Consider the following 22,658-nt stretch of genomic DNA (forward strand, 5'->3'; position numbering starts at 1 on the left):
TGCACCGCAATCTCTGGTGACTTCCCCTCCTCAGGACCCCCATTCTCCGGGACACCCACCCCTGAGATCCCCTCAACCCTCCACTCCTGAGAACTCCATGTCCCAAATTTTGCCACCCAGTTTGGTTCCCAGACTGTCTCCACCCTGCCCACAGCCGGCCCCAGCTTGTGGTCACCCTGCCTCCAACAGGTGCCACCTACACGTGAGGACAAGACCTGACCTCGCTTCCTTCCCCTTCATCCGAAGAGCCGCCAGCCAGGGGAGTGGTGGCCACAGCAGCAAGTGACAGCCAGTGCACATGGCTGGGGACACCGGGATGGCCGGGAAGGTGGCGCTGCTCCTGTGGGGTGAGTGCCCCGGGCACGGGCCTGACACCCCAGGGATGGGCCCTGGTGAAGCAGAGACTGGTGGGGAGGGGGAACAGAGAGGCTGTGGTGTCCCCTGAGGTCTTGAAAGGCTGCAGAGCCAGAACATGAGGTGACCATGCTGTGGGGACAGAAGAGGGGAGACAATAACAGGGGGACAGGGTTTTAGGGAACTATCATGGGGCCGGTGGGGGTGACAACTGCAACCACTGCTGAGTCTCCATTTCCAGGTGTCCAATGTGTCCCCATGTCTTAACTGAGCAAGGACTAGCCGATGTGTCTCTGTCCCCAAGGAGTCCTTGCCACACTATGACAGTTTATGGTCAGCCCCCACACCCAGTCCCTCCCTGCCAATGTCCCTGTGATGCCACCCTTACTCAGCCCTGTCCCTTCTCCCTTCCAGCTTAGACTCTCGGCCTCAGTGGTGAGTCCTCGGGGAATGCCATGGCCCCACCTTGCTCTCCCCAGCCGCATGCTGGCCCTGGCAGGCTGGTGTCCCCTGTCACCCACAGGTGCCCAGACCACCCAGATCCTAGTGGAGCCCCCCTGGAGGCCGGCAGTGCTGTGGGAACGGGTGACACTGACCTGCCAGGGCTCGGGGACCGCCGGTGCCACCACCTGGTACAAGGACGGGAAGCACTGGGGGCAGCAGGGACCGGACCACTTCACTGTCACCGAGAGTGGCACCTACACGTGTGACAGACACGGCACCGGGCTCAGCCCCCCCATGACAGTCTCAAATGGTGAGGGAGGGGTTTGTTATCTCCAGCCTGGCACCCGCGGGGACCCCAAGGGCTCTGGGTGTGCTCTGCTCCATGGGTCACCTCCTGGTGTGAGGTGCCCATCCCCTGTACACGGGTAGATCCCAGAGCATCTCAGAGTGGAGGGACAGCAGTTCTGGATTCAGGGAACCCTACTGCACTGGATGTGTACCAATTCAAAGGCCTTGAGAAAATGGAATGTCCCAGGTGTCCTAAGACTCCCATGTCCCACAGCCCGACTAGTGCTGCAGGTGGTGGCGCAGGAGCTGCTGGAGAGGGCCACGGTGACACTGCGCTGCCGGGGCTGGGAGAACATGTCGGTTACTGGGGTGCGATTCTACCATGAGGACAAGGAGCTGGGGAGGTCCCTCAATGGTACCGAGCTGTCCCTGTCCCCTCTGCAGCTGAACCACAGCGGTCGCTACAGCTGCAGGGGCTGGGTGGACTCCAAGGTGGCACCATGGGCATGCTTGGCTCCAGTGACAGTGACAGTGCACGGTGAGCACCCCACAGCCGCCACCCTGACACCCCCACAGCCCCTCCCCAAAGACTCGGGCTCACAAATCCCCCTTTCCTCTCCTTCCCAGAGCTCTTCTCGGTGCCCGTGCTGGAGGGTCCCCCCAAGCCCGCCCTGGGGTCCCCCCTGACTTTCAGCTGCCTCAGCACCCCCAGCCCCCTGCAGCCCCAAGCCCCCCTCCTGCATGTGCTCTACCAGGACAGGCAGGTGGTGGGGGGCCCACAGGGGTCCCCGCAGCTGCTGGTGCCCACCATGGGCGTCTCCCACTCGTGGAATTACAGCTGCCAGGTGCAATCCGAGGATGGGGCTGTGCAGAAAAGCAGCGCCCAGCTCCGTGTCATGGCATGCTGTGAGTGTAGGAATGGGCACGGGGACCCCCCACAGCCTCCTCGGGGTCCCCTGCCCTGTCTGGGGATCCCCATAACTGCCAGGGTCCCTCATCCTTTCCTGGGTACCTCACCAGATCCCCTATGTGGGGACCCTCGTCTTCCCCGTTATCTTTTTCCACATCCCCTCATTCCTGCTGGGGTCACCCTCCGTGTCCCCCCATTCCTCTCTGGGGTCCCTTCATCTGTCCCTGATTCAAACTCAGCTCTCTCTGATCTCCCTCCATGGTCCTCAGGTCTCACCATTCCCTCCCTGGGTTTACATACCCTTCCTGGGGTCTCCCCATCTTCCTCTTCAGGTCACTCATCCTTGAGCCCTCCATCATTCCTTGGGGTCCCGTTACAAGCCCCCCTCCTATCTCTGTGCCTCCTTTTCCTCACTGAAGTCCCACTTCCCCTCTCCCATCCCTCCCCCCCACGGGGTCCCTCACTGTTCCCTGGTGTCCCCCCATCCAAGGGGTCCCGCCCTTGGGGGTGTCCCTGTCAGCACAGCCCCCAGGGCACAGGTGGCACTCGGGGATCCCCTGGTGCTGAGCTGTGCGGTGGCCACAGGGACAGGTCCCCTGTCCTTCTCCTGGCACCAGGAGGGCTCGGGAGCACTGCTAGGAACTGGCCCCTGCCTGGAGCTGCGCCACGTTGGGGACAATGACAGCGGCCAGTACCGGTGCCGGGTCAGCCACGGCGACAGTGTGGCCAAGAGTGACCCCCTGAATGTCACCATCCGGGGAAAGCAGGACCCTCGGGATGGGGGTGACCCCACCCATGGCACCCCCATCCCACCTCACCAGATGCCAGCCCTGTCTGTGTCCCTGCAGTGCCTGTGGCCAATTCCACCATCACCCCTGGTCCCCTGTCACACCAGGTGGGTGCAGGTGACAACATGACTCTGCGCTGCTCGGTGCAGGTGGGCTCAGCCCACCCTAACCTTCACCTGGCTGCACAACGGGCAGGAGGTGGCCCAGGGTCCCCTCCTGGAGCTCAGGGACATCAATGTGGGACATGAAGCACCTACCAGTGCGTGGCCACCAACCAGCTGGGACAGGATGGGCACTGCGGGTTCCGGGCACTCAGCCAAGAGGTGGCACTGGAGGTGACAACTTGCTCACCCTGGGTCACAGGTGGAGTCACCAGGGTGCTCAGTACCCCCAGGGTTCAGGGTGACCCCGATGTGCCCCCCCTGTCCCCAGCAGTGGCTGTGAATGTCAGTAGGACCCTCCTGTTCCTGCTCCTGCTCCTGGCTGTCATCGGGGGCTGTCACTGGTGGCGCTGCAGGGGCAGGGACAATGAGGGGGATGGGGGTCCTTGGGTGAGGGGGAGCCCCCAGAGTGGGGGCTGAGATCAGGAATCCGGTGGGAATCAGGGCTGCAGTGGGAATTTGGAGGTCCCATGAGTGGTTGGAGCTGCTGAGGTCCCAGGAACGTTCAGGGGTCCCGGTGTCCCCACGGTCACCCACTCCCCTTTCCCTTGCAGCCACCAAGAAGCCCCAGCACAGGTGAGTGGGGGCCTCTGTCTGGGACTCTCCTTTCCCTCTTCCCAGAAACCACCCAGATCCCCCTCCTTATCCCCCCAGCACTCCCCTGTCAGTGGGAGCTGTGCTGACCCCCACATTGTGGGCACTGAGTGGTCAGAGGGTGAGTACAGGAGGGGACAGGGACACGTCACCCATGGGTATCACTCCCACCCAGGTCCTCAAAACTGGTGTCACTCTCACAGCCCCCACGAGTGTCTTTTGGTCCTGCCCCACCTCAGGATCCACAAGTGACCATTGAGGAGCTCTTGGGACCCCACGACAGACATTAGGACCCCCGTGACTATGATAGCGTGCTGTGACACTGGGGGCACTGGGGGTCCCTGCCCCAGGGCACTCCCCTTTCACCCCCCCTCCCGATCCTGTGATCCGGTGCCGGGGGGGGTGGCAACGAGTGGGGGGGTCGCATGTGGGGCTGCTCAGAGCTCCCCATTCCAGTGCTCCCAGTGCTCCCTGTACCCCCAGGGTCTCCTCTTTACCCCCGCCCCCCACCAGTGCCAGGGGACACAGGAGCCTTCTCCCACCTATTGGACCCAAAACGCAGCTTTTGATGAAACCGGGGGAGTTTTGTTTTTTCGTCTTTGCCTAGTCAGCTCGGGAACGAACAAGGAGGGTCCCGCTCAGGTTGTTGAGCAGATCCTTGTGGGATTTGCAGGATTTTTGGGGCTCCCTCAGTCCCTTGGGAGTCACCCCACAGCACCGCTGCAAACAGTACCCCCTGCCGGTTTCCAGGGAAACCGCGCCCCCAGTTTCCATGGCAACACACACCCGTTCTCATAGCAACAGCGTCCCATCTCCCGTTCTCATGTCAGCAGCCCCCTGTCCCCACGCCCTAAGCCCCTCAATCCCATGGCAACAACACCCTTCTGTTCCCATGGCAACAGCCCTTTCCCAATTCCCACACCCACAGCCCCCTCATTACCACGGCAACAGCCCCCTCCCATTCCCATGCCTACACCCGCCCATTCCCACGGTAGCAGCCCCCCAGCCAAAGGCACCTGTAGCCCCCATTCCCATGCCCACCTCTCCCCGTTCCCATGTAACAGCCCCTCGGTTTCCATGGCAGCATCCCCTTCCCATGACAACAGCCCTGTTCCCATGGCAACCTCTTGCTCCCAAGCGCACAGCGCATGCACCGCACTGTCCCCGCCTTTCCGCCTTTCTGTCTCTGTGACTACATTTTCCATCATCCTCTGCGGCCCGCGGCGAGCTAATGGCGCTGGGCAGTTCCGTGGATTCCATTTCCAATCGCACCCTGCGGTGCAAGCGGGAGGGGCGGGTCCCTACGGCGGCCGTCGCGGGCCAAGTGTCGTGACGCGTGCCGTGCGCGGATGTCAAGGTGGCAGACGAGGAGGGTGAAGCGTGGCCGGAGGCGCGGAACGGGGCTGGGGAGGGACACCCGGGCAGGCCCTGCGTCATTCGCATGGTAAAGTCCTAGTCGGGTTACGGCTTAAACGTTCGCGGGCAAGTGAGCGAAGCCGGGTAGCTGTTCAGCATCAATGGCGAGCTGTACGTGCCGCTGCAGCGCGTCAGCGCCGTGCTGGGCGGAGGAGCCGCCAACCGCGCCAGGGTGCGCAAGGGGGACCCGGCATCCTGGAGGTGTGAGCACGGGGGGGCCGCCCAGCCACAGCCCGCCGGCAGCCGGGCCCGGGAACGCGCCCCACACACACAGGCAGTCCCGGGGGAGTGGGAATGGGGGTCCTGAGGGGGCTCTGGGGGCCATGAGGGGGCTCTGAGGGGCCCGGGCTGAGGGGACACCGAGCCCTTGGTGTGGTGTTGGGGTGCTGAGGGGCTCTGCGGGGCCTTGGGTGAGGGGGTCATGAGGGGGATTGGGACCCCCAGGCCTTGGGGGGGTTTTGGGGGGTCGTGAGGGGGCTGAGGATCATGTGATGAGGAGGGACTGAGACCCCCGGCCCTTGCTGGGGTCTGGGGGGAATCCTGAGGGGCCTGAGGGCCCTTTGGTGAGGTTGGGGGTGTTGGAGGCTCTGAGGGTCCCCTGGGGAGGAGGGGGAGCCCCTGACCCTTGGTGGGGATGTGGGGGGTCATCAGGGGGCTGAGGGTTCCCTGGTGAGGATGATATTAGAAGGGGTTGAGACCCCCAGCCCTTGGTGGTGATTTGGGGAGTCCTAAGGAGGCACCAAGGGGGCAGAGGATCCCTTGGTGAGGTTTAGGGGGTCCAAAAAGGGGGTCAGGAGGGGGCTTAGGGTGCCTTGCTGAGGGTATCATGAGCCCCCAGCCCTTGAGGGAAATTTGGGGGGTCCTGAGGTGGGTGTTGAGCCCAGACAGAGCCCCCTAACCTTCGCTGGGGGTTTTGGGGGGGATCTTACGGGAGCCTCTCAAGGAGGAACACTTGGGTTTCAATGTGGGGACTCTCCTGGGGAGGTCAGGGGGGAATTTTTAGTGACAAACCCCTTGGATTTCAATGTAGAGACTCCTAGGAAGGGCAGGTGGCATTTTTAGGGATAAACCCCTCAGATTTCAGTGTGAGGACCATCCAGGGGAGGGCAAAGGAGCATTTTTAGAGATAAACCCCTTGGATTCTAACCTGCAGACACTTCCTTCCCATTCCTGGCTCTCCAGCAGTATTCTCCAGCTGCTGCTTTTTCACACCCAAAATTGTAACTTTGCCCCAGAAAACACCTTCCCATGGGAATATTCCTGCTGTGTGGAAACTCATCTTCCTTTCCCCAAAAAAAGTCCTTAAACTTTGTGGCTGAAATCCCGCAAACCCCAGAGTGGATCCCTCCAGATCCTCCCACCGTCGCACTTCGCTCCGGGTCGTTGAAGTCCAATTACTGATTAATTCCAGGGATTTCCGAGCTGCAGGAATGTTTTGCTGCCAGCTCTGGAAGTCCAAGGGGTGTGAGGAGCTGTCAGGACCTGCCCGTGGCCGGCGAATCCCGCAGAAATCCCAGCTGGGATTTGGCTCTGTCCCAGCTGACCCGAATTCCCGATTCTTTGATTTTTCCATGCAGGAGAAGTGCTGGGAGCAGGAGAAATTCTGTACCTGGATGTGCCAGTTGGGGGAGCAGCGTTCCCAGGCTGAGGGGGGAGGGTTTTGTGGGCACTGGGATGAAATTTTCCCCCATTTTTGAGCGTTTTGGGGAACATTTAAAAAGCTGGGTTTGGCATGAGAGAGAGGTTTGGAGCTTGGTGCTGGAATTTTGGGGTTCAGTGGCTGCTCCCAGGTGAGGACTGGGGGATGGTGTGTGAAATAATTAAGCCCTGGGGTTAATGATGGTTAATGAAGGAGGTTTGCTTGTGGTCTCCCAATCCTGGTATCCCTATGGGAGGTGGAAGGATTGAGAATTTCCTCTTGGTTTATCCATTTATTTCCTGGGAGTGGTGGCTTTAATTTGTCCCTGTGTCCTGTAGGACTGCCAGGTTGGCTCTTGCCCTATTCCAATATTTATGTATCCCAAGATTCAATATTCCAATATGTATGTATCCTAATATTCAATATTCCACCAGTATTCCTGTATCCCAATATTTCCATAATCCAGTGTTCCTGCATTCCAGTATTTCAATTTCCCAACAGCTCTGTTTTCCAATATTTCAATATTCTAGTATTCCAATTTTCTAATAGCCCTGCACCCCAGTATTTCAATATACCTATATTTCAGGATTCCTGTGCACCAATATTTCAAGATTCCTATATTTCAATATTTCAGTATTCCTGTGTTCCAATATATCAATATTCCAATATTTTAATATTCCTATATTTCAGTTTCAGTAATCCTCCCTTCCAATATTTCAATATTCCAGTATTTCGATATTCCAGTGTTTTGCTATTTCAGTATTCCAATATTCCAACACTGCTGTATTCCTATTTCCCTATATTCCAATATACCAATATTCCCATAATTCAATGTCCCCATATTACAATATCCCTATTTTTCAATATTCCAAAATTACCTAGTGCCCACAGCCCAGCATTCCCATCTTTTGCTGCAGGAACCACCCCAAAATTCCCGAGTCCCATCCCTGTTCTGGCAGCATGAAAGCCCCATTATTTTCCTCAGCTCTATGAAAATCCCAACTCCTGGAATTCCTAGAGGAGGAAACAATAACCCAGGAGTCCCAAAATAGTTCTGATTTCCCTTCTTTTCACAGGAGCAGTGGGATCGGGGCGGGAAATCTGCTCTCCCAGCCATCCCGGTTCCTCCAGAGGGAATTCTCCAAAATCCAGGCCCTGGAGCTCTGGGAGGAGCTGCCTGGGTGGATTTGGGATGTTCAGGGTATTGATTCCGTGCAGGATTTCCTTCCCACCTCCTGGAATTCCCAGCAGACAGGCCCCAAGGAGGGGAATTTTTGGGGAGGAAGAGCCTGAGCGAGGAGGTTGTTCTGCTCCTGAGGGATTCCTGCTGGGATTTATGGGGGATATTTGGGATGTGGACACTCACCTGTGGCTCTGGCACTCCATAGCTCATCCCTATTTTGGAAAACCCTGGAGATCACCCATCCAAGTTTGTTTTCCATGAAAAGCCCACTCTTCCCCATCCTTATCCAACACCAACAAATGCTCCAGGTCCTTTTTCCATCCTTCCCTCCCAGATCCAGCATCCAGCTCCTCCCTGTGCCATTCCAGGCTCTGAAATACTCTGGAATCTGCAGGGACAGACAATGGGAGCTAATTTAGCTCTTGAGTAATGTCCAGAATGTTGATCATCACCAATCCACCAGGAAGAGAAGCTCTGGAGCTGTTTGAGGAAGGACAGAATGGAGGAAAAAGGGATTTATCCCTAACGCTGAGTGGGAAAATGGCCGGATTTAGGTGGGGTGGGCAGGGCTGGGGCATCCTGGATCCCACCAGACTCATTCCTGCTGCAAGGAAACCTCTGGAACAGGTGCAGCACTGGGAAGGTGTCAAGTTTTGATGGAATAACCTCTGGAATTGGTGTCTTCCCAACATTCATGGGTGAGGCCAAAGCCTTTTTCCTCAGGAGGTTGGACTGTCCCTCTCTCTGTGGACTCAATTTCCATTTTGTGGGATGGGAGAAGCCGGCTCTACCTTGGAAAGGTCTGGAATGGTCTCTACACTGCAGTGGGAGCTGCTGGCTCAGTGCATTCCCGGTGTTCTGCTCACCGAAGGCGCTGCTGGGAATTCACCCCAGGAACAGGCAGTGGGAATTTCCTTGTCCAGAAGCTCTGAGGGGTCTTTAACCTTAGAAAATTTAGGAAATGGATTGGTAGTGGAAGCTAAAATCCCTTTGATCCACAGCTGATTCCTCTTCCCATTCTTTTCTTTCCGCTTCCCCCCCCCCCCCCCCCCCTTTTCCCTCCCCTCTCCTTCCCTTCCCTCTGGAATTTCTCAGATCCTTCATGCACCCCATCCATTCCCAGGGGTCTCCAGCTCCAGGATGCTCCTTGCCCAGCTCCTCACAGTGAATTCCCCTGACAGACCCCAAGTCAGGGAATTTTCCCAAATCCTGGTGGAAAATGACTCAATCCCTGTCAGAACAGGAACCCCAGAAATTTTTCCGTGTCATGGGGCCCTTGCTCATCCGTGTTGGCCTGATGGGAATCTGCTTCATTCTCACGCTTTGCCAGCAGTTCTGCTCTTCCCAATGGAAGATTCCCAGATCCCAGGATCTCCCAGCCTTTGCCAGAAGCTCTGCTCTTCCCAATCTAAGATTCCCAGATTCCAGGATCACCCAGCCTTTGCCAGCAGCTCTGTTTTTCCCAATAGAAGAATTCCAGATCCCGGCCCAGCTGGTGGATGAGATGTTTTCCACACTGCCTCCATTATATCCAGGGAATATTGCACTGGGCTGAGGAGCTTCTCCCAGCTCCCTGGAAAAGGGGTGGGAGAGGAATTCCATGAGAAATCCAACCTCCAGCTTCCACCCACTGAATCCAAAGCTTTTCACATGGTAATTTCCCATGGAATGAAGGAAAAAGAGGCTATTCCATCCTGTATTGGGAAATGCCAGAACCTCCTGCTCTGGGTAGAGCCCCTTCCACATTCCCAAAAAAAGGGATTTATCAGAGGAAGTTGCTCCTGGAATGCTTCTGGGAATGGCTCTCCTCAATTTCCCATCCATCTCTAAAGCTGCCAGAATCAAAGGCAAAGGGACAGGGGGGACCCTCAGGTGCTGGCTGCCACCTGGGCCTGGGCAGAGCAGGGCTGGGCAATGGCCATCCCTGTGCAGTGGGGCTGGGCCATGGCTGGGCCCCACCCTTGGATGGACACAACATCAGCAGCTCCACAATACACATCACTGTCCCAACAACATCACAATATTTAATCAACAATATAATCAATAATGTTATATCAAATTGTAAAATATCCAGCAAAGTCAACTTCCATTAACTTATTTCTCACAATACATACCAGTGAAGAACTGTTATTCCTGTTCCCACATCTTTGCCTAAAAGCCCCATAATTTCAAAGTTACAATAGTTCAGAGAGAAGGGGGTCATATTTTCCATTCCAAGGGAGGTTCCCACCTTGTTCAGCTTCCTTGACAGAGCTGAACAAAGAAACACCATTTCTGCCAGGTTAACCAAAGAGCTGCATTTTTGTCCCAGGAGCAAAGAACCACGTCCTGTGCCCCCTTGGAACTGGGATGGGCACCAGTAAGCCACCTTAGTGGGAGCACTGGGAGACGGATTGCTGAGCCACTAAGCACATGGGGGTTAAGAGGAACAAATCTGGTTTTGATTTACGTCTCAACATATGCTACACATGAGATGGAAAATGACTCTGTGGATTGTACATGTGCTGGGAACCCTGTCCCTGTCTAGGCTTCACATAACAGAGAATCAGGGGAGAGAAAGTTTCAGTGATTGGGCTGTGAGTGACCCCCACTGGCTGGTGGGACAGATGGCCAGGAAAAATGTGTGGGGAAAAATGCCTGGGAAAATCGGGCTCTGGAAGGACCCTTTGCAAATAAAAGCAGCAGACTGTGACACAACAGGAGTGTTTTGCTTTGGGTTTCTTGGAGGGATCAGGGGCTCTCTCAGAGGGTCAGCTTCGCCCTCCTTCCCTGTGCGATTCACATTCTCTGAACCTGGGAGAAGTATTGAGAGAAGCAAAGAATGATCCAAACAATTCTTATCTCATTTACTGCTCCTGTGTTCTTCACAAGTAGAATGAATTGTGGAAGATTGTTTACCTGAAGGGAATTAATAATTGGATTCTAGTGTGAGTGTTTTGATTCACTGACCAGTTGAATCCAGGTGTGTGTGTGTGTGGGGAGTGTTGGCTGAAAGTTATGAGATTGTGTGCAGTGGAGTGCAGTTGAGTGCTTGGCAGATTCCGTTTAGATGTAATGTAATATCATATAGAATAATTTAGTATACTAATTATTAGCCTTCTGATAAGATGGAGTCAGATGCATCATTCCTCCTGGTCATCAGGCAAAAATATCACTGGTACTCCCCCTGCCTCAACTTTTCCTCCCAGTGGTCCTTCTTCCCTGCCTGCATCCATTCTTCCCTGCTTTGCTGCTTCCCCGAGGCAGCTCATTCCTGTTCGTCCTGGACGTTCCTTCATTGCTTTCCCGGATGGAGCAGATGCTGCCTGCACCCACCTGCCACCTCTGACGCATTTCCCATGCTGCCCACAGCATCGAGCCTGCTGCTCCTGCCCACCGCAGCCCCAGCCCGCGGCAGACAGCCCAGAGCCACCAGCACCGCAGCACCAGCCCGCAGCCAGCCTGCAGCAGCCAGCCTGCAGCCATCGCTCATCCATGCCAGAGACATGCAGGTGCCGTCCTTGGAAATCACGACCAGCCACTCACAAAAGCCATGTGGGCTCGCCCTGGCTTGCAGCACACACACTCCATCTGCCCAGCTGGTGCCCACAGAGCACCCGGGCTTCTTCGGTAATGCTGTCCCTGTCTTCTGTTTCTCTCTCTATCCTTTTCCTGTTCTACTCCCTTCTCTCCCCCTTCGGTACAAATGCTTATCCTCCTTTATCAAGAAACTGTTCTCAGATATAATATTGCCACTTTTGTGCTTCATTTTCATCTGAGAAACCTTTCAGCAAAATCTTCCCCGACTCCCCCTTTTACAGCGGGATGGGACAGGGGTAGTGGGAGGGGGAATGGGGAAGCCTTGGGTGCCCTGCAAGCACTGTGAGGAGAGAATGGGGCAGTCCTTGAGGACACTTGGGCATTTGGATGGGGCTGGGGAGCCCCTGCAGGTAGCAGCAAAGGGATGGGGGAGCCCTTGGGGTACTGGGAGAGGAAATGGGGAGCACAGGGTGCCCTGTGTAGCCTCCCCCTGACTCATGACCACCTCCCTTGGAAGGATGAGCAACCACAGGAGCCATGGAGGGAGCACCCCCAGTGTCACCCAGTTCCTCCTGCTTCCCAGAGCACCACAACTTTTGGTGTAGATTTTCATAGATGTCACTGGGTTCCCACGGTTGCCTGTGCAGCTCCATGTACGTCATGTGAGGATCCTCCACTGGGAGTGCCAGGGGGTCTAGGGGGGGCCTGTGGGAATACGGGGGTGTGTGGGAGGGGATGGGAGGTGCTGGGAGTTTGGGTAAAAGGTGTATCATGGCTGGAGGCTGCACTCACCTTTCCTGGTGCTTCCTAGCATCTGTAAAGGAAAACTGGAGGGGTGAGTTTGGAGACCCAGGGGCTCCCATCCACCCTTGGGAATGCTGAACCACCACCAGACACACAATTCCTCCCAGGGCCCCCCAGTATCCCTGATGCACCCCCAGTATCCCTGACCCACCCCACTTGCACCAACAACCTGAGCTCCCAGGACCCTCCAACAGCTCCCAGGGCTCTGAGCCATGGTCACTGGGGGCTCAGCTCCTCCCATAGGGCTGTGTGTGCAGCCCTATGGCCCCCTTCTCTGGGGGCCTTCCCACTGATCTCCAGGACCCCTGTGCCCCTATTGTCACCAACCCAGGCAGTGCGAGTGGTACCAAGCCACAATGACACCCATAAGCAGGAGCAGGAACAAAAAGGCCCCACTCACCCCTGCGGCCGCTGCAAGTAACAGAGGGGGACACATCAGGGTCACCCATCACCCCAGGGATCCTGCACTCCCTGGTGATGCTGTGTGACCCCACCTGTGTCCCTGTGTGTCCCTATGTCCCATGGTGTCAGCTCCAGGACACCAGGTGTGATGGTGGCACTGTCCACAGGCACTGCGGGGACACAGACAGGGCTGAGGGCACAGGGAGGGGCTGGCAACCGGTGTGAGGGGATAGGGAGGGGGGGGGTGGGTGTGGTGGCGGATGTCAGGAATGGAGTCACACCACAGAGGTGTGAGGGGACACTGGGCAGAGGCAGGGGGACCCAACAATGTGTGTGGGGGACATGGAGGTGCCCAACCAGGGCACTCAAGGAGGCTGTGGGGGCTCCCCGTGCCCATCCCCACTTTCACTGCGCACCGTGACGTGGAGCCGGGCGCTGCTCTTCCGCTGGCCCCCTCCTCAGAGCGCACCTGGCAGCTGTAATTCCATGAGTGGCAGACCCCCATGGCGGGCACCAGCAGATGTGGGGACCCCTGCGGGCCCCCCATCACCTGCCCGTCCCAATAGAACATGTGCAGGAGGGGGGCTCGGGGCAACAGGGGGCTGGGAGTGCTAAGGCAGCTGAGAGTCAGGGGGACCCCCACGGTGAGCTTGAGGGGAACCCTCCAGGATCGGCACCGAGAAGAGCTCAGGGAAGGAGAGGGGAGGTGAAGACTGTCACTCTGATTCTGCTGGGAGGTATTTTTGGGGGTGTGAGGAGATTAGAGTTCCAGCCATGGGGTGCTCACCATACACTGTCACTGTCACTGGTGCTGACCGTGATGGCCAGGACCTCAGAAAGCCCTCGCAGAGGTAGTGGCCGCTGTGGTGCTGCTGCAGGGGTTACAGGGACAGCTCGGTCCCTCTGAGGGACTCTGTCAGGTCCTTCTCGTCCTGGTAAAATCGCATCCTGGGTACTGGGCTGCTCCACCGGCCATGGCAGCGCAGTGTCACCGTGTCCCCCTCCAGCAGTGCCCATGCTGGCATCTGCAGCACCAGCTTGTCTGTAGGACAGGAGACTACCATCTCACTGAGGGGCTTGAGAGAGGTCCTAGGTGGGTCCCCACGACACCCAGGACATCTGGGTGCACTGAGGTGCACTGGGGTGCAATGGGATTTCCCTGTGCCCATTTCCAATGGGCACAGGCTCTCGCCATGTGGGGCGCGTGAGGCCACCCATGAAACGGAGCCCACCCAGACCTATCGAGGGCCACCGTGATGATTTAAGATTCCCCCTTACCATCTACGACTCTCACGGGGGGGCTGCGCCCACTGCCAGGCCTGTCACATGTGTAGGTGCCACTCTCGGTGACATTGAGGTGGTCGCATTCCACCTCCCCCAGTGCTTCCCATCCTTGTACCAGGTGGTGGCACCGGCGGTCCCTGAGCCCTGGCAGGTCAGTGTCACCCAGTCCCACAGCATTGCCGGCCTTCAGGGGGGCTCCACCAGGAGCTGGGTGGTCTGGGCACCTGTGGGTGACAGGAGACACCAGCCTGCCAGGCCCAGTGTGGGACTGGGGACAGCAGGGTGGGGACATGGCATCCCCAAGGACTCACCAGTGAGGCCAAGGGTCTGGGCTGGAAGGCAGAAGGGACACGGCTCAGTGGGGGTGGCACCATGGGGACAGAGGCACAGGGGTAGGGGGGGTGGGGGGCTGTCCCCACCTGTCCTTGTATGACATGGACTCCTTGTGGACAGGGACACTGCAGCCACCCCTTGCTCAGGCAGGACATAGGGACACTGTGGACACCTCTGAACTGAGGATGCCACAGCCACCCTGTGCTGGCACAGGTCACCCCCACCAGCCCCTATTACAGCGCCCTGCATGGGGTCACTGCTGGTGAGAGAAAGACGGGAATCTTGTTTCTTGATCAGAAGGCTGGATTTATTGATATATGATATATAATACATTATGACTATACTAAAAAGAATAAAGAGAGAAATTGCAGAGGCTGCTCCAGCTAAGAATAGAAAGAAAAAAAGAATCTATATCAAAGTTGTGTCCAGGGACTCGGTCCCCAGCTTGTTCCTTGTGATTGGCGCTTAATTATAAACAAACACATGAGACCAATCACAGAGGCCCCTGTTGCATCCACAGCAGCTGATAACAATTGTTTACATTCTCTTCTGAGGCCTCTGCCTTCCAGAAGACGCAGAAATCTGAAAGAAAGGATTTCTGTGAAAAAATGTCTGCGACATCTCACCTTTCTAAATTGTATAAATTAAAAGAAAAAATGCTGATGTGAAATGAACAGGAAATTTCTTCAGCTGTAAAATATACAATACTAACAAATCACTAAATCCTACAATCTAAGAAAATGCAAAAAACCATGCAAAGAGAATTCAAGTCCATGCAGCTGAGTTTCAGGAACAGTCCATCAGCTGAAGTTGTTTCTTTTGGACATCTTAGAGTCCTTTTTGGTCCCTAAAACAGCATAACACAATTTTAAACAATTTCAAACAATTTGAAGAATTTTGGAATGTCCTTTTCTGGCCCTTCAATGCTTCACTGCTTCAGAGCTGCTGCCCGCTATTTTCAATCTTTTTTATTTAATTTTAATTTTTTTTTTTTTTTAATCGAAAAGCAAAAGAGCAGGAGCCGAGCAGAGCAGTGCCAAAGAAGGAAAGGCCCTGGGGGCCCTGGCCCATGCTGGACCAGGAACCCCAAAACTAGCCCACAAACGGGGACCAGGACCGGTAGGACAAACCAGAATTCCCAGAAACATCAGGAGGCCATGCAGTGGGCCCGGCCCAGGAACTTCCTGAGCCCAATGGCCCAGGCCAAACCCATGAGGCAGGCTCTGCATTCCCACAGGTCTGCACCCTGCTGCCAGCACAATGGCAGCACGGGTAGTGAGATGCTTCCTTTCCCCAAAACCACTGAGGCATGCCAGCAGCGGGGAAATAGAAGCCTTCCCCAGCAATCCCATCTGGGGTCTGGAGATGTTTGTTTCCCACAGCAAACCAGCTATGGTCTCCTCCAGCTGTGCCCTCTCCCTCTGCACTGCAAAAGCAGCAGGTGTATCTTCCATCTGCCCCATGACATCACCCCCACCCCCTCCGGGCTGGGGACCAGAGGCAGAGCTCTCGGGATGCACCTGCCCCCCCATGCCACTAGGACGCAGGAGAGGTGGTGGCCTCCATGGGACCATCCCCGAAAAACCACCCCCCAAACCGCCGAGAATGCTGATCTTAAAAACAGGCAGCTGGACTGCCGCAACAGTCATCTGGAAGGCAGCCCCCGCTCCACGGAAGGAGAGACCCCCTGCCGGGGCAGCTGCTACAGCAGCCAGTCCGGGATGGTCCAAGCTTGAACAAGCCGCCGGTTCCAGGGCAGTCTCTGACGCTGACACGGAGGGCAGAGCCTCCGACAACGGCAGAGCTGCTGGGACGGCCGGTCCGAGCGACAGGGAGGCTGATGGAAGCAGCGGGGGGGGGGCCGGAACCGGGGAGGGAATCACACTGAGTGTAAGTTCAGCCGCGGGCTGCCCCGAGGTTCCCGCGGGTTCGGGACCGTCTTCCACCCCATCCTGAACAGGGACCATCTCGGCTTGAGGCGGTGAGGAGGCCAATGGAAGCGGCGGAGGGGCCGAAGGAATCCCCTCCTCCACTGAGCCGGAAGCTGGAGACACGTCGTCGTTGTTGCCTAGCAACTCAGCAGGGACCGGAAGTGCTGTCTCTTCTGCAGTGTCAGACGCAGGTGCTGGCAGGGGCGGGGAGGCCGGTGAAGCCGTGGGGGGGACCGCCTGGAGAGGCGGAGACGGGATCACCTGGAGTGACGGAGCTGGCAGAGGCGGAGAAACCTCAGAGACCGGTGCCGCCCCCATGTCTGAAGGCGGAGTCTGAGAGGCCGACTGTGGCAGCACCGCCTCCTCCCATCCCCCCGGAGAGAGAGAAGGGGGGGGAGGAGAACAGCTCATCTGCACAGGCTCCTGAGACAGAGTAAAAAAAACTCCTTTGCGCGGCAAAGTTTCAGCCCCCCCGCCACGAAGGCGGGAGGGCCGGAAAGCCCCAACTCATCTCCCACCAGGGATGGTGGAAACGGAGCCTGCCCATAGCAGTTAGAAATCCATTGAAAAGCGGCTGCTCTGCGTTTCAAAACTGGGAAGAGCTTTATAAATGCTGGGTAGATAGAAGGCAAAAGATCTCCCTGACTGTAGACAAACTGGAGAATAGAGTCCAGGCATTCCCAGACAAAAACATCCAAAGCATACAGGACATCAGTAAAGAACCCAAAAAGCTTTGCCCATTGAAAGAACTCATAGAAATCTGTTTTTTCCAAAAAAAATCCATCTTCTCTACACCAGTGTTGCCAGAGGGCAATAAGTTTATCCTCTGAAGGAGTAAAACGAACCACGTACTTCAAGGGGTATCTCCCCCATATAAACATAATTTTCTCGCGGCTGAACCCTCAGGGGTAGAAAAGTGAACAGTACCTTTTGAAAAAGTCCAGCTTGCTCTGTGCCGGGTTTTTTCTGTTTAGGTGACCTGGAAAGGCCCGGGGTGGCCTTGGACAACCCGCGCTTCAAAAGACGAGAAGAGGCTCCAGATCTTTTCTTGGTCTCGGTGTTTATTAATTGTTTATCTAAAAGATTTTCTCTTGGCCCGACAGAGGTCTGCTCAGCAGCCAGCCATGAGCACACTCTGAGAGCCCCTGGGGCGGTCACCTATCTTTATACTCAAAGTTATGTATACAATATTTATCATTTTTCCCCAATACCTTTTACCCTTATTAACCAGTGCACTTTTAGTAATAACCAATCCCAAAGTGCCAACATCACCACAGAAGATGGAGGCCAAGAAGAAGAAGAAGAAGAACAGGACACGCCCCAATTCCTCCATCTTACTTCTTTAGACCCCCCTGTACAGAAATCCCAAACCCTGTGTCTTACACTCTAATTAACTTATCCCTTCACCATTTACCCCAGTGAAATCCTCCTATCCTCGTACAGGTGTCGTCTCCTGTGTAGGATCAAAGTCCAGCCACCAGACACTTCTGGCAACATTCCAGGACTCCCGAGCCCCCCAAGGGTGGTCTCGGTCCCTCTGCACCTCAGTCCTGAGGTGCTGAGATCCCACAGCTCTGGCCAGCTCCACAGGTATGCTGCTCTTGTCTCCCATGTTTCCTGAAGGTTTTCCAGAAGAAGGTTCTCTTTGTGGTCAGCCTTGGCTGTGAACTCTGTCCAAATCAGGATCTTCAGTTCTTCAGCTCCTGGCTTGAATCCACTTCTGTGGTCACTTCAAAGCAACCATCAAATGCTACACATACAGGATTTTTACCCAGTGCAGCAATTTTGCTCCTCTGGTCTTATCAAATTAATCTTTGCTCTGACACGAGGGGTCACCAGCTATTACAGCGCCCTGCATGGGGTCACTGCTGGTGAGAGAAAGACGGGAATCTTGTTTCTTGATCAGAAGGCTGGATTTATTGATATATGATATATAATACATTATGACTATACTAAAAAGAATAAAGAGAGAAATTGCAGAGGCTGCTCCAGCTAAAAATAGAAAGAAAAAAAGAATTTATATTAAAGTTGGGTCCAGGGACTCGGTCCCCAGCTTGTTCCTTGTGATTGGCCCTTAATTATAAACAAGCACATGAGACCAATCACAGAGGCCCCTGTTGCATCCACAGCAGCTGATAACAATTGTTTACATTCTCTTCTGAGGCCTCTGCCTTCCAGAAGACACAGAAATCTTAAAGAAAGGATTTCTGTGAAAAAATGTCTGCGACAAGCCCCATGATGCCTCCCCAAACCTTTGTCCGGCCTTTTTTGTCCCCATGTTCCAGTCCCTCTTCTGCTGTCCCCACGACCACTCCACGACCCCAGCAGATCCCATGCTTTGGCTCTGCTGGCATTGAGGACATCAGGGGACCCCACAGCCCCCCTGTGCCCCCTCCCCTCCCCATCCCCGGGGTGTCAGGCCCATGCCCAGGGCACTCACCCCACAGGAGCAGCGCCACCTTCCCGGCCATCCTGGTGTCCCCAGCCATGTGCACTGGCTGTCACTTGCTGCAAGGGGTGGCTGTCCCCTGGGTGTTGGCTCTTCAGCCAAAGGGGAAAGAAGCGAGGTCAGGTCTCATCCCCATGCGTAGGTGGCCCTTGGTGGGGGCAGGATGGCCACAAGCTGGGCACAGGCTGTGAGCAGGGCGGGGACAGGATGGGGACAAGCCTGGGTGGGACAAGGTGGGACATGGGGTTCTCAGGACTGGGGGGCTCAGGGCCTTTGGGGGACATGGACATGACTGTCCAGGGTAATGGGGGGTCCCTGGGAATGGGGGTGCTGATGAGGGGGAATCACTGGGGATTCACTGGGCATGGGGGGCCCATGGGAATGGGGGTCGTCTGGGCTGGGGGGACTCAGGGATGGGAATGCCAGGGGAACATGGGCTCCAGGGATTTGGGGTCATGAGATGGGGATGCTGGGGAAATGAGGGATCCTGTGGGAATAGGGGTTCCTTAGAGAATCAAGGTCCTGGGGAAAGGGGCCTTTCAGGGGTTGGAATGAACAGGAGAGGGTTCCTTGAGAATCGGGTGCTGGGACATGGAGGTCCTGGGGAATGGGAGTACATGGATGGGAGGCCCAGGGCAGGGCGGATGGAAGGAATTGGGGTCCCATGATTGGGATCCCTGGGGAATGAGAGTGCCAGGAATGGGCAGTGTGTTGGTGAGCCCGTGGGTCAAAGCTCCTTCCCTGGCTGGATCAGATTTTGGGATGACCCAGGGCTCAGCAAAGTCCCCTCAGGGTGCTTGCGGTTTGGGAGGGTCATGGCAGGGAGATTCTGACAGGGTCTGGGTCTGTGTTCCCCCAGCCCCCAAGGGCTTTTTCCCCTCTTTATTTCCATTTCCATTATTTTGCCTCTCAATTTCACAAGACCCCAGTTCATCCCTTCATGATCCTGGGGGGCACCTGAGCAGGCAACAGATTGAGGGAAGCCCAGCGTGGGGGAAGCAGAGTTGAAGGGTCTGCAGGGAGGGCTGGGGAGGCTGTGGGGGATGTGGGTGTCTGACAGTGCCCCCCCAACACTATCTCTTTCCTGCACAGAAGAAGGAAGAGGCCTTTTGTGCTGAGTGTCACACGGGGGAGGGCAGATTCTGTCCTGGGAGGGCACAACCAGGGGGAATCCTATCCCAGGGGGCAGACACATGCTGGACAAGGGGCTCCTGTCCTGGGGGATGGCAGCTCCTGGTGTTTCCAGACTTCTCCATTCTTGCTCGTCCCCTGCAGGATCTGAGCCGGCAAGAGCAGCTTGGGAATGGAGCCCTGGGCAGGAAGGAGCTCCCAAACTCCTGCTCCTTGAAGCCAGTGGCCATCCAAGGGTGGGGTCCAGCCATGGCCCAGCCCCACTGCACAGGGATGGCCATTGCCCAGCCCTGCTCTGGCCAGCCCCAGGTGGCAGCCAGCACCTGAGGGTCCCCCCTGCCTTCCTGGCTTTGATTCTGGCAGCTTTAGAGCTGCTGCAGAGGTGAGAATTCTGTGGGTGGAAAAAGGCCTGGCCTGTGGTTTGCTCAGCTCTGCAAGAAGCACAAAACCCAAAGGGAGCCGAAGCAGAGGCTCTGGGAGGGCCTTTGATGGTTTCCAGAGCAGGGCTGGCTGCAAACTGCCGCTGCAGGGGGACATATGGGGGAACCAGTCCAGAAATGCAGCAATTGATCATTTTGTCCCTGTCCCCAAGACACTGAGATAGCCCAAGAACAACTGCAAACCCCAAAACAATCTGCTCAACAACCTGACCTGGACCCTCCTTCTCCTCCCTGCCTTGCTGTGGATGGACAGTGGCCAGATGCCCTGCACCCACCACAGTCTCTCTCTCACTGCCCTCCACACCTGGATGGGGAGAGAAAATTGAGCAAAGGCTTCCTGGGTTGAGACAAGGACTAGGAGAGATCACTCATCAAATCCTGTCACGGGTAAAACTGCTTATGATTTAGAGATATGAATTGAATTTATTGATGATAAAATCAGAGTAGGATAAGAAGAAGTTAAATAAATCCTCCAGTACACCTTTTCTCTGTTATGAAGGACTATGTAGTCATTGGCTTTCACTATTATATTGGTTATTGCAAATTATTCTGATATAATGCACTTTCTAGTCACTTTTAAACTGTTTTGATACAGCCTTTTTACCCTAATCTCAGTGTAGAAAATATATTTTAATGTGATAAATATTTTATAGTTTAGTGTAGGAAACACATTCTGTGTTGTTCTTGTGAGCCAGCAAAGGCTTCCTGATTATAAGAAAAGTCCTGTATCTCTCGTGAGGAAGACACAATGGTTGTCATCATGGAGACACGATGAAGGAGAGAAAGACAAGAGATACAGACTCTAGCTGGCTTACAGAATGATGTAGCTCCTTGGTCACCCACTGAGAACTTTTTTTCTCTCTTATGACCTACGGGCACTGAATGTGTCTCTTAAGTAAATGTAAATATCTTGAAAAACTATAAAAGCAACATGTTGCTCTAATGAATCTCTCTTTCACACCCTTCTGATGGAGTTGTGATGTTTTGCTCTGTGTCGCGCTCTATAGCCACATCTGGTGCCTGCTCCCCGTGATTGCAACCAGACTGTAAAAAACAGAAAGAAAAAAGAGAGAAAAAAGTTGAAGGGTACCCTAAAAATGAGTGAAGGCAACAAGGATGCTGCAGAGGTCTAGACCTAATTCAGACATCTGATTCGAGGTGAATAATTGGGAAAAATAATGGGACATAATTTATCAAATAAGGAAAGGACTATTTTGTCCACATGGAAATCTTTATTGAAAAGGAAAAATGTTCAAGCTTCTGATTATGCTCTTTGTAGCCTACTGATATGGTGTAAATCACAGGACTTTGAAGCTGATGCCGACACTGCCTTCAATGTCTGGGCATGGAAAAACGTTTGGAAGAGACTGTGGGAAGTGATATCTAAGGGGGATAAGACGGTTGTCAATTTGGCTGCTACTTGGAGACTGTTGTATGAGGCATTGAAGGAATGGAAAGCAGAACAAGATAGCGGGGAGAAACTGGAGGAGCAGGAATTAGAGCAAGAAACTGAAGTAGAGGAACAGGTGGAAGATGAGGCTGAGCCTGTCAATGTATCTCCCCCTAAGGAGGCTGCTGCAGCTGCTGTGGAGGTTCCCCCAGGGTTTGCTATTGTGAGAATCAAACAGCAGGCTAAGACTGTTTCTTGGTATTTATCTCCAGAAGACCATGTTAAACCTGTGTATAGTTCACCTGCTCAGCCGTTAATTGAACTGAGTACAAAACCAAAGTATCTTACGCCTGCACAGCAGTTAGCAAAAATGAAGTTACAGAAGTGAAGTGAAAAACAGGCTGAGTCATTGGCCCTTTTGTCTCCCCCTGGGCCATCTGCTCCCCCCTCACCCTCCCCTTAGTCAGCTGCTCCAGCCCCTGCTTTCCCTTGAGCCATCCACCCCTTCTCTGCCCTCCTTCGAGTCATCTGCCTCTGCTCAATCCCCTGTTGCGCCGTCTGCCCCCCTCCTCCCTCCTGAACTGGTTGAAAAATGCAATCCTTAACATTGTGTCCTTCTTTGTCTAGTGATAGTTCTGACAATGAACTGCCAGTTGAAAGTACACCTAAAAAGACACAGGAATTTGTTAGACCTCGTAGCAGATCCAGGCCAGCTGTTTCTTGTGCTCTGCCTCCCTGACAGGTGGCTGTGACTCCTTTACACTCTTTACAATTTTGGGAGCATGTGAGAATGAAAGCAGCTGAAGTGGGAGATTGGAATTTGTTAGAGAAAATAGGTCCACCTAAAAGGATGGAGATGGCTGCTGCTGCTGCTGCTGCTGCTTCTGGTGGGCTTGTGGCTTTTCCTGTTTTCAAAGCTACTCCTAATTCAGGACAACAAGATAGTCATCAGGTTTTTGCATGGAGGGTTGTACAGGACTTTCAGTCAAAAGTAGATCAGTATGGTGCTAACTCTTCACAGGTGATGCAAGTGATTCATGTTTTAAATGCTGATGTACTTGCCCCTTATGATATTGTTCACCTTTCTAGGATTCTGTTTCAGCTAGTGCAGTATGGTGTGTCTCAAGCTACCTGGAAACAAATGGCTGAAAGAGTAGCATTGGACAATATGCAGTTACCTCAGCACGATCCACGTCAT

At 54.8% G+C, this 22,658-nt stretch overlaps 1 pseudogene; it reads left to right on the forward strand.

The window, feature by feature from the left end:
* The first annotated feature begins 261 nt into the window (after nucleotides 1–261).
* LOC132082063 (Fc receptor-like protein 4) lies at nucleotides 262–5,262 on the forward strand (annotated as a pseudogene).
* The last annotated feature ends 17,396 nt before the right edge of the window (nucleotides 5,263–22,658 follow it).

This window comes from Ammospiza nelsoni, chromosome 19 (assembly GCF_027579445.1).
Source record: "Ammospiza nelsoni isolate bAmmNel1 chromosome 19, bAmmNel1.pri, whole genome shotgun sequence".
Lineage (NCBI taxonomy): Eukaryota > Metazoa > Chordata > Aves > Passeriformes > Passerellidae > Ammospiza > Ammospiza nelsoni.